The 9,458-nt window shown below is 36.1% G+C and overlaps 1 protein-coding gene across 2 annotated transcripts in view; it reads left to right on the top strand.

Annotated features, from left to right (window-relative positions):
- The first annotated feature begins 1,491 nt into the window (after nucleotides 1–1,491).
- LOC106883872 (myb protein) overlaps nucleotides 1,492–9,458 on the top strand; it is a 161,502-nt gene continuing 153,535 nt past the window's right edge. For both annotated transcript variants that reach the window (XM_052973208.1, XM_052973207.1), the window contains exon 1: nucleotides 1,492–1,664. The gene's annotated coding sequence lies outside the window, so the exon portion shown is untranslated. The remainder of the gene's footprint in view (nucleotides 1,665–9,458) is intronic.

Raw genomic sequence — 9,458 nt, 5'->3', positions numbered from 1 at the left:
TAAAATGTTTTATATGCATTTTGAACGTAATCGATGAGGGGTCTTATTTTAAATAAGGGATCAAAGCTTGGTTCTCCACGTACTGGGGGTACTGCTAGTGTCTCTCACATGCTATCTTTTTTTCTGGTTTGTTTACATTCTGCGTAACGGTTTGTTTCTGCAGTAATCATTTCAAACAAGCATGCTGGAAAAAATAAGAAAAAGAAGTCTAAAGGTTTCGCTTCCTAGACCCTGTCTCCTCAGAAAAATTGTTAATAAAAATATTTAAAATTTTTTTTACTCCATTCTGGTGTAAAAATCATCCTCGCTGTCGCCGTCGCTGCTTTCAGAGTCGCTGCTTTCAGTTTCAGATACAGAAATATCCTATTCATTATCGTTCACCACGTGATTTTGTCGCTTATTCATTCTTTTTTTCGATATTTCCATATCTTCTGTTGAAAAGCCTTCAAATTCGGAATCACTGCTTGATAGCATGAAACTCCTCTCCATCTTCAAAGTTCCAAAAATTAACGCCGCAAAAAATGTGGAAAAAAAAATCTTCCAAAATTCACTGAGTTCAAATATCACGCCAAACAATGTTGGATACAATAACTCAACTGTTTGCAAAGTGAAATCAGGTGTTTTAACGAATGTACTAACGAGATTTGGGTTCAAATTTACATGTAAATAACAATGGGTACTCGCGGCTGGCTATGTTGGTCTTATGAATCAAAAAATTTTTCAGCCGGCTACAGCCGGGTTAGTAATGAAAGGATTAAACACCATATATTATTGTGACTGACAAGAAAATGTATATTATAATTCTGCTTATTCATGTGTTCACACCTGAGAGACAGTGAGAGATGGAATGAGAGTTAGAGAGAGGGAGGGGTGTTCATGAGATACCAGATAGTCAGCCAACGGATTACACTCTTGGGTTAGTGGAAGTGAGAGGTGAAGAGGAAGAGAGAAATCTTAACAATATGAAGAGGGGAATTACATGGTTAAAAAACTTGTTGAAATAAGAAGTAGAGAGAAAAAGAGAGAAATATGAAGTGTTTAGCAGCGGGAAATTTTAAAATCATAATATATTATTGTGATTGGAAATGAAATAACTTAACAAAATAGCTGTGGATGTTATTTTCTTTTTAATTTACAATGGAATTGAAACTACTCATGTAAATAAAAATGTATATATTCTCTATATCATTTTGTGTACATAAAATTGTATATAATGTAAAGTAATTATGATAAAATATGCATAATAAAGAATATGCAATTATATATTGATTTTCCAATTGCAGAGAATTAAATGCTAACGAATGATATGTGCATGAAATATTGTATAGATTGTTACTATATATTTTTGTATCATTTATTGCACAGGCAACAATAAGAATAGTATGCAATAAAAATGCAAATCATCATTTCTTTCTTAAATAGCTTCTGATGAAATTCATTTATGCACTTTTTTCCTACTAAATGCTATATGTATTTTTGTTATATGAACTTTTTTTTTTTTGCTTGTTTAGGATAATCTCCTGAGAGAGGTTGTTGGACAACATGGACTTAATGATTGGAAATTAATTGCTGGCTACTTACCTGACCGTACATGTGTACAGTGTCAACATCGCTGGTTGAAAGTGTTGAACCCTGAACTAGTAAAGGGTCCATGGACAAAAGAGGTTCTATTTTACTTGAATAATAAGATTGTACATTATTGTGTTTATTTTGTAAAATCTTTTAGTTATATCTTACATATTTTTTCAGTCACTTGCTTGTTTTATATTTAGTAAATGAAACTTATAATTAATTTCAAATGATACTTGCTTCTTTCATTAGATTTTCTATTTATTTTTAATAAGTTAATGTTTTTGCAAACTATCTTATTCATGGCAAACCAGCATGAATCAAAACAATGACTTGTATAGTCATTCTTAATACATTCTGGTAGATTTGAACATAATTTCATAGTTGAACTTATGAACTATGATTTACAAAACTGTTTTCTTCACCTTATATTAGATGCATGTTCATGGAGATGTATGTACATATATATGTTTATATCTATACATGTATGTTCATTTTCATATAGTTATGTGTATATATTGTGTATTACGGTAGTAATTGAATATTTTAAGGCCACAATTTCTTTACATGCGGCATCTTTCAGAGTTTGTCACTAATTCAGTTCTTAACCAAATAGGAAACTGTTAACATTTTTTAAGAGGACTGGTCCCTAGCTATATTTCGGCATTAAAAAAAAAAAAAAAAAAAAAAAAAAAAGAGATTTGGTCTCATAGAAAAGAAGTTTACATCAAAATTTGTAGCAATGTTATAGGAGAGTAAGTAACACCTCCAATCAAGTTTAAATATATTTATCTTAGCTTCAATGATAGAAGAAGGCATGAGGAATTTCATGGTTTTGGTCCTGTGCAACAAAAATTTATATCAAAATAGTTGTGAGGTAAAATATTGTGAAAAAAATTATAAGTAAGGAATGAATTGGATTTAAGTATAATTAACTTTTTTATTTTAAAAGCAAACTATATTTTAATTAAGTTTAAATAATAGAGTTCAATATGATGAATTTCATGGTATCAATCTCATGCAATGAAGTTTTAAATGAAAAAAGTTATGTTTGTTTCTCAAATTTGAGGGTGATAACATAGTTCTATACTTTTTTATGAATATAATTCTATATATAAGGGGACTTCTAATACATGTCACCGGCATCATTGAGGTAGGGAAAAAATTATCAACGACACTGCTAATTTGCAATTAGTTTAATTATGTTATCTGTATTAATTAATGCAATTATATCATGTGAACACAGTCCTGTAATATCTGAGACGAGAAACAGTTGTAGTAGTTTACATTGAAAGGAATTTGTCAGTTTTTAAAATTTCTCAAAGAATCATTCAACTACGGTAATAGTTGAATAATATTCTTAAGGCTGCAATTTACTCACATGCAGCATCTTTTAGTGTTTTGTCACTAACTGAAAACTGTTAGCATTTTTGAAGAGGACTGGTCCCTGTAAGTAACGCCTCCAAAGAAGTTTAGATCTAAATAACTTTTTTATTTTAAAAGCAAAATATATTTATCTTACCTTAAATGCTAGGAGAAAGCATGATGTGAAACCTTAAATTATTGACACATTATTAATTAGTATAATAGCATAACCTGGAAGAAATATGAATTACATGGAAAAATGCAAGCAAGAGAAATAATATTCTTAATAATAATAAAGCAAGAGAAATAATATTCTTAAGATTATAAACCTGCAAAAGTACAGGACAAGTTATTACACTTGGAAAAGTTCAGGACAATTTATTACATTTGACAAAGTACAGAAGAAGAAAATGTTTATTTAAACTATTGCAGCTAAGGATAGGATTTGAATATTAAAGATTATTTGATTTTAATTTACAAAGTAACATTATAATCAAAAAAGGTACCATCATTTTGTTAAAATACAGACACATTAGAATACTTAAAAAATGAGGGCCAGAAGTACCAATATAGCTAAAGTTTTATGCAAAGTAGAATAGTATATATGTTAAGCAGATTCATTACGTAAAAAATAAGCATTGGGTCAAGACTAAAAATGTGAAGACTTGGCAATAACTCAAGAAAATTTTACTGTGAATTTGTTGTTATAGGTAGATTTTACTGCAATATATAACTAATTTTTGTGTTATTCTATTTATTGTACTAATTATGTACTATTGTGAAGGCGCATGGCTCAGTGGTTAGAGCGTTGAGATTACAATCGTGAGGTTGTGAGTTCGAATCCTGGACTGGGCTGCGTGTTGTGTTCTTGAGCAAGACACTTTATTTCACGTTGCTCCAGTTCACTCAGCTGTAGAAATGAGTTGTGACATCACAGGTGCCAAGCTGTATCGGCCTTTGCCTTTCCCTTGCATAACACTGGTGGCGTGGAGAGGGGAGGCCAGTATGCATGGGCAACTGCTGGTCTCCCATAAACAACCTTGCCTGGACTGGTGCTTTGGAGGGTAACTTTCTAGGTGCAATCCCATGGTCAGTCATGACTGAAGGGGGTCTCAGCATATGTACTATTATTTTTTATAACCTATTTTCAAATTTCTAATTATTAATTAATAATTTAAAAAATCAGTTGTTTTTTAGAATGCAAAAAATATTTTGAGTTATTTAAAATTTTTAATATAAGTAACAAGTTATAACAAATAGAATAACTTGTAATAAATTTTTTAGTTTTAATAAAAGCTAATAGTTTCTAAATCTAAATATTTTATTGGAAATGTTATCCTTAGCTGCAATAATTTAAGTAAAAAGTTTCTTGTTCTGTACTTTACCATATGTAATAACTTGTCCTGTACTTTTTCCAGGTTTATAATCTTTAGAATATTATTTCTCTTGCTCACATTTTCCCATGTAACAAATGTTTGTGTAAAGCTTCAGTTAGTCATCATTATCTTCGTCATTGCATGAAATTAAATCAAATTTTAGTCAACATTCAATTTTCATAGGACAAGTTATTTCTGATGAAATTCATTTATGCATTTTTTTCCTACTAAATGCTATATGTATTTTTGTTATATGAACTTTTTTCTTGCTAATCACTGTTGTGTTTCATCATTGGAGAACATCTTTCAGATGAATTTATCATCATTACACAATTCATTAGTGTAAGTGTACATTCAATGTTTCAATATCATTGTCTTGTTAGCCAAAGACACACTGGATTAATGAATCTTATCAAGATATCATGGTTTTTGTTTATAAGTTCAAGCATCAAATTATTTTCTGAGACTAATTTGTCAACTATTCATTGCTTCCATTTTGATGTTTGAGGTCCTGTTAGGGTGGAGGCATTTAATTTCCAAGAATTATAAATCTTCAGTTGTGTGTGTATGTGAGGGGGCACATATGCATGCTGGCTAGGTCTGGAGGAAAGAACATTGCCCATGGTCTTCATAAATCTCTCAGAGGTTGGTAAGTTCAATGCTGTCAATGTTCTATTTTTGTAAGGTTGGTTACTCTGAGGAAAGCACAGAGAGAGTTCCAGAAAGTCAACATTATAGGGTAAGAGAGTGGATGTAATGGTTACTGTGGGTCATAAGGTGTTGGATACAGCATAGGTGATAAGGAGAAAAGAGATAAATAAATTGGGAATGCCTAACTAAAAAGTGCTTAAGATCAAGGAAAAGAGAGAGAGAGAGAGAGAGAGAGAGAGAGAGAGAGAGAGAGAGAGAGAGAGAGGAGACAGCATTTCTTTAAGCTAGAGGTTGGAGTGTGTCGGTGTAACTTTATGCCAATCAGATTATTGGTCGTTCTCTGGATGCAGCTTAGGATGTCGATGCGTTGCAGCAGCATTGTCCCAGATGTGGAAACATTACTCAGTAATTTTGGGGACTGAATTACTTTTCTTGATAAAGAACCAGTTTTGAAATGGAATCCTAGCTATGTTAAAGAATTGCAAGGACTCTATGTTTAAGGGAGTGAAATGCAATGATGTTTTCTGATATGAGTAATGTTTGCTTGTGGCATGGTTTTGTTTGCTGTTGAAAAAGATGAGGTTGGCACTATCTCATTACAGGATGTTTTTGAGGATGTTCATGTTGTCAGTGAAGATTAGGTGTGAGATGTCTAAGTTGCCTATGGATGGTGCATGGTTAGGGAAGAGTGCATATGAGCAGGCATTGTTGGCTGGGGCAGTAAGTTATCAATATACAGGAGGAAGAGTATGGGTGACAAAACTGAACCCTGGGACATGCCTGAGATAAGAGAGGGGGACAGAGCGTGGTCTATCATAGGCTGTGATAGTACTGAATAATGAAAGAAGGAAGGATGGAGCCAATAGGTGAGTAGTTTTGGTATGATGCACATGTCAGATACTTGAAAGCTTTTCTGAGTTTGAGGCCAATAACACTGGTTTTGCCAAATTTCTCTGGAGCAAGAGCTTACTGGTGGGTGAAATGGGGATGTAGGTTTCCAGTAGATCTAGCTTTATGGAAGCAATACTGGTGGGCTACTGATAGGTAGGTGGGGAGAGATTGGTGAATGTAGGGCCAGCTCTGGGGTGCAGTGTTTGAGAATAATGGAATGGATATTGTCAAGGCTAATGGCTTTTCTTGTTTAGAGCAACCAAAGGTAATTGTCACATTTAACTTGTATGTATGTAAGGTGGTGAACCTAGTGGAGCGAAAGGGAATTGATTTGTAGATTTATCAAATCAGTTCAGCATAGTTGTAGGGAGTAAAGGTGGAGGCTTTCTCTATGAGAATACTGCTCACAGAACCTCGTAGTTGAGATGCTGAGGAAAGGATGTTTCTACAAAGTTGGAGATCCTTTTTGGTAGGTGATCATAAGGATCAGCAGTGGAAGAGCTTGAGGTGTAAGTAATATATGGAGGCATTTTTTTGTAGTTCATATGCTGATCTTGCAAGATTTGTGATGTTGTCTGATTTGTGAAAGTGGGTGACTTTTTAACCAAAGGTGTGGAAGCAAGGTCTAGAATCGAAGGGCCTTAGAGTCAATCTAGCAAAGACCAAAATCTTAGTAAGTAGGAAGGCAGACAAATCACAAATCCCTCCATGTAGATGGCCCTGCTTGATCTGTAGAAAAGGCATAGGGAGAAACTCCACAAGATGTACCTGGTGTAAGCTATGGACACATAAGAGGTGCAGCAATATCAAAGGAAGGTTAACTGGGAAGATAGTTTTTCTGTGGGGAAGATGTACAGAAAACAGATTCCATCACATGCCAGGTGGAAAAACTAGAAGTAGCTGATAGCTTCCGTTACCTAGGTGACTAAGTTAGTAGCAGGGGTGGATGCTGTGAGAGTGCAGCTGCTAGAATAAGAATAGCCTGGGCAAAGTTCAGTGAGCTCCTACCTCTGATAGTAACAAAGGGCCTCTCACTCAGAGTGAAAGGTAGACTGTATGATGCATGTGTGTGAACAGCCATGCTACATGGCAGTGAAACATGGACTATGACTACTGAGGACCTGCGTAGGTTTGAAATAAATTAAGCTAGTATGCTCTGCTGGATATGTAATGTCTGTGTGCATACATGACAGTGTAAGCGCTTTAAGAGAAAAGTTGTACATAAGAAGCATCAGATGTGTGCAAGAGAGACAACTGCGCTGGTATGGTTATGTGATGCGTATGGATGAGGACAGCTGTGTGAAGTGTCACACCCTAACAGTGGAGGGAACCTGTGGAGGAGGTAGACCCAGGAAAACCTGGGATGAGGTGGTGAAGCACAACCCTCAAACATTGGACCTCACAAAGGCAATGACAAGTGACTGAGATCTTTGGAGGTATGCTGGCAAGCCAAGTGAGATCATATCCATGGCCGATGCTAGTGTCACATAACTGGATTGACTCTAAGGCCCTTCGATTCTAGACCTTGCTTCCACACCTTTGGTTAAAAAGTCACCCACTTTCACAAATCAGACAACATCACAAGTTGATCATATCCATGGCCAATGCTAGTGTCACATAACTGGCCCGTTTAAAAGTACCCCGCAATCGTTGGCAATATGCTGTGCTTGAGAAGACCTGTTGAGTCAAGTTAAATCATTGTCGTGGCTGATGTCAGTGTTGCGTAACTGGCACCCATGCCGGCGACATGTAAAACGCACCATTTGACCATGGCTGATGCCAGTGATGGTGGCACATAAAATGCACCATTCAAGCTTGGTCAATGCCAGTGCTGCCTAACTGGCACCTGTGCTGCTGGCACGTAAAAAGCACCCACTACACTCTTAGAGTAGTTGGTGTTAGGAAGGGCATCCAGCTGTAGAAACCTTGCCAGAGCAGATTGGAGCTTGGTGCAACCTCCTGGTTTGCCAGTCCTCAGTCAAACCGTCCAACCCATGCTAGCATGGAAAGTGGACATTAAATGATGATGATGATGATGATCGAAGACCTTGCTTTTTTGCTTGAATCCTTAAAAGACCTGGAGTATTGAATTTTTATTGTGTGTAGACTGTGGAGGGACATGCCTAAGAGAATGTGTTCAGTCACACACTTAAATGTTTCTGTTAGGTCAGCACATGTACGACCAGGCATATTTAGCATACAAATGGCAGAGACCTAACCAGTTGGCTGACATGAAGTGCCATAGGGTCCAGTAGGTGTGTGGGAGGTACATGTATTGTGTAATATGTGAATATGTGTTGGATGGTTTCAAAGAAGCAGTGGCTAGACAATCGAATAGGTAAAGATGCAATTATAGTTAAGAGATTAGCGATGTTTGAAGTTTTCACTGTTGACTTGGAATGTGTAGGGGATGAAACTAGTTGTAGAAATTTGAGGAATGCAAAATATTCCTCACACCCTTATTTACTCTTCAACTATTCTGATCTTGCATTGAAGACATGCACATCATTAAGTCATAGTTCTCAGTTACTTTAATGTTTACCATTCATGCAAAAACCAAAACTTTTTACAATCCTTAACTCAATTTGTTTCATTTCCTACATATATCCCTGACTGGTACAGGGATACTATACTACAAATGATCCTCTCTTGTGGACATAATAATGTTGAGTTCTAGAGTTGAGATAATGAGGGAAACTGGTGGAAAATGTATACAGCTAACTAGTTCAGAAGAGCAGAGGTAGTTGTAGTGACAGAATAAGCAAAGATAAGAGACTGCATTTGTAAGGAATTGTTTTGCATCATGCTGGTGGATTAATCAGCCAATCAGTGGAATGGTCTTTTAGATTTAACCATTTGGCATTTAAACCGACCGTATCCAGCACAAATATTCTACTTGTTTTTATGTTTAGATTGGCTAGATCCTGCCTCTCACAATGTTGTTCTAATATACAATCAAATCATGAGAATCTTGAAGCAACAGGTTATATTTAACAGAGTGATCTAAATGTTAAAGGGTTAATCTTGAATGTCTGTGTGGGTTTTACATGAACCTTGTAGAATATTAACAGCTGATCTGGATTGAAGCGTTTGCAGGTCTTTAAAAGAATCATAGAAATTCTGTCAGAAATTCTGATAACTACTATTTGTAGCAACTTTGAAAATTTTACTTGTGTGTTCATGACTTGAGAAGTTGGGTGCACTGGACAGTTTGCTTGATGTATACTGATTGTGTGTGTGTGTGTCGTCGTCGTTTAACGTCTGCTTTCCATGCTAGCATGGGTTGGATGATTTGACTGAGAACTGGTGAAACCAGATGGCTACACCAGGCTCCAATCTGATTTTGCAGAGTTTCTACAGCTGGATGCCCTTCCTAACGCCAACCACTCAGAGAGTGTAGTGGGTGCTTTTACGTGTCACCCGCACGAAGGCCAGTCAGGCGGTACTGGCAACGGCCACGCTCATCTCGCTCGAAAAAAACTTTATGTGTCACCTGCACAAGAGCCAGTCCAGGGGCACCGGCAACAATCTCGCTCGAAAGATTTCATGTGTCGCCCGCACATGAGCCTGTCCAGGGGCACTGGCAACGATCTCGCTTGAAAATCC

The sequence above is a fragment of the Octopus bimaculoides genome, chromosome 15 (genome assembly GCF_001194135.2).
Source record: "Octopus bimaculoides isolate UCB-OBI-ISO-001 chromosome 15, ASM119413v2, whole genome shotgun sequence".
Lineage (NCBI taxonomy): Eukaryota > Metazoa > Mollusca > Cephalopoda > Octopoda > Octopodidae > Octopus > Octopus bimaculoides.
The sequence above is the reverse complement of the archived record's forward strand: the minus strand, read 5'-3'. Positions and strand labels throughout refer to the sequence as shown.